Raw genomic sequence first — 3,088 nt, forward strand, 5'->3', positions numbered from 1 at the left:
TGCTCTCGCAGAGGTCTCAGGTTCGGTTCCCAACACCCAATGACAGCTAACAATCATCTTTAACTCCAGTTCAGGGGATCTGATACCTTCTTCTGACCTCCACAGGCATTGCATCCACATTCATCTACATACCTGCAGACAAAATATTTATACACAAAAATCAACCAACAAGTAAATAGTATAACTGATGGGGCAGGGGATATGGTTCAGTGGGTAAAGCACTTACTGTGCAAGTGTGCATAGCCGAATTTACACCCCCAGAACCCAAAATAAAAGCTGCGCAGTAGCATCTGAAATTGCAGTGCTCTTTCAGCAAGCTAGAAATCAGACAGGAGGCTCCCTAGCGTAGAGGCCAGGCAGTAGCCTGGCATGTGCAGTGGCAGATCGCGGAGATCTGTCTCAAACAAGGTGGAAGGTGAGGGCCGGCACCAGAGGTGGTCTGATCGCCACATATGCACCATGGTACATGCGTTCACATCACACACAGGTTTTTTAAAGAAAGCATAACTGATGGAATATCCTCCTGCCACTTCTGTGGCCAGTTAGAGCCTGCCGTCTCCTCTAAGTATATCTACAAAAAATGGCGGGACATCACTCAATTTACTTCTGAAATAATATATTCTGGGCAAATCAGATTTTTCCAATTGGTTTTCTGTTTGTTGGGTTGGTTGGTTGGGTTGGGGGGGCTAGTTTGGGGGTCTTTTTTTGTTTTTTGATTGGTGGTGGTATTTGAGGTGGGGTTTAGCCTTGTCACCCAGCTGACCTTGTGATCCTCCTGCCTTGGCCTGGGATTACACATGTGGCACCCTAGGTTCATCCCCAGCAACCCCCATCGCTAATCTTAGTACTTGGAAGATAGAGGTAGGAAGAACAGAAGTGCTTGACTACATAGCACTCTAGAGGTCAGCTCAAGATACAAGAGACCCTGTCTCAAATAGAAAAAAAACTAAAAAACAAAAGTTTTGGACTACCTTTGGGGTGATTTCTAACAATGGGGACAACAAATAGATCACAACAAATCATGTTTATATTGAAGAAGAAATCTAGGGCAAACAACTTTTTATTGGAAGCATTTCACCAGAAAATGTGAATTCAAAATAATTTTTATGTTGAAGAGTCAACTGTCCAAAGGCTGTTGTAAACAGGTTGGGTCATCACACCTTTGTCAGTGCAGAAAGCCCAACTTGGATGCTGAAATAGTAATGTTTAAAGTGCATCTTCATTCAGATATGGTTTGTAGAGAGTAAGGGTGCATAGATTTTAGGGTTGCATTATGCGTTTGACTTATGCAATTGTGTGACCCTTAGCAGTCCAGAAAAAGAATCTCCATTGTCCCACAAGTTTCCCTCGAACCTCCTTGTGGCACCAGCCACCTTTACTCTGATTTGTGTTGTGCATTAGCTTTGCTTGTTCTTGAACTTCCTATCTGTGAGCTCTGCAGCTGCTCACGTTGTGGGTGACTTTGCTCAGGGCAGTTGGATATGTCCACAGCTTGTTTCTTCTTGCTCCTTAAGAGTGTTTCATTGCACAAAGAAAGCACAATTTCTTCACCATTTTTCTTTGTGGGCATTTCAGTTATTAATAGTTTCAGCTATGCTAAATAAAATTGTGACAATGTTTGATGTATTTCATTTCTCTTGTTAAAGAACTAAGAGCAGAATTGCTGTATCATAGGTAGATGTGGAAGGAACTGCCAAGGTGTCTTCCAAAGTGGCTGTCTACCATTTTACACTCTGAAGAGCAGTGATGAGTTCCACTTCCTTACCCATGCTACCCTTTGGTTTTAACGGTCATTTGGTTTTTTAGGCCGGTTTTGTTACATAGTCCAAGACTGGCCATCCTTGAATCCACAGCTCCACCACGTCCTCCCTCGTGCTGGGACGACAAGGTGCGCATCACACACAGCTTGCCATGCTCTGCTTTTGTTCACTCCAGCGGATGTGAAGAATGAAACACTTTCCATGACTTCATTATCACGGTAATGACGCATCATGTTCAAGTCTGGTCTCTTTTTCATTAGGCTACTTTTATTTCAGAATGTAGGGGTGCTTTGTATGCAGAGCTAAGCCCTTCATCTGGTATGTTTATGTTTTACTTTCCTTTTTCTTAGTCTTTTCGAGACAGGGTCTCCCCGTAGCCCCAGCTGGCCTGGAACTCACTATGTAGACCAGGCTGGCCTTGAGCTCACCTGCCTCTGCCTCTCAAGCACTGAGATTAAAGTCCTGCACCACCATACCTGGCTATGTTTTCTTTTCCTAATGGACACTTTGGTGATGCTACTTTTTTCCCTTTTATGGTTAAGTGCCTTTTGTGTCTTCTAAAAACTGCTTGTCAACCCAAAAGGTCATGGAAATATTTTCCTTGAAAGCCTTATGGTCTTTTACATCTAGGTCTGTGTTCATCACATGATGTGATTCAAAATCTTTAAGGAAATACTAGTAAATTGAATTCAAGAACACATTGGGGAAAAAAAGTCCAGGGCAGTGTACACAGCTATTAAGTGGAAATCACCCTTGGAGTAAGATCATGGTCCAACATACAACACATTAACAGAAACACAAAACATGGCTACTTCATACTTTTTTATTTTATGTATATGTATGTTTTGCCTGCATGTGTGTAAGTGTACCACGTGCATGCACTGCCTGTAGAGCCCAGAAGAGCATCAGATCCCCTCATACTGGAGTTACAGGCATTGTGAGCTGCTGTGTGAGTGTGAGGAACCAAACCCAGGTCCTCTACAGAAGCAGCAAATGCTCTTAATCACTGAGCCATCTCTCCAGCCCCAAACATGACTACTTCAGTTGATGAAGAAAAGTCATCAATTCAATACCTTCTTGTACTAAATTAAAATTAATACAAGAAAATTACCTCTTCAATATGAGGACTACGTATAGAAAACCCATTGCTAGCATCAGACTGAAAAATGAGGGATCTTTTCCTCCAAGATCAGGAATAAGAGAAGTGTTGACTTTCACCCCCTCCTTTCAAGGTAGTACCAAACACCTATCCAAAACAAGCATCAAGTTATAGAGAAAGAAGATTAGGGGCTAGAGAGATGGTTCAGCAGTTAAGAGCACTGGCTGCT

The sequence above is a fragment of the Nannospalax galili genome, unplaced genomic scaffold, assembly GCF_000622305.1.
Source record: "Nannospalax galili isolate Female #2095 unplaced genomic scaffold, S.galili_v1.0 scaffold557, whole genome shotgun sequence".
Classification (NCBI taxonomy): domain Eukaryota; kingdom Metazoa; phylum Chordata; class Mammalia; order Rodentia; family Spalacidae; genus Nannospalax; species Nannospalax galili.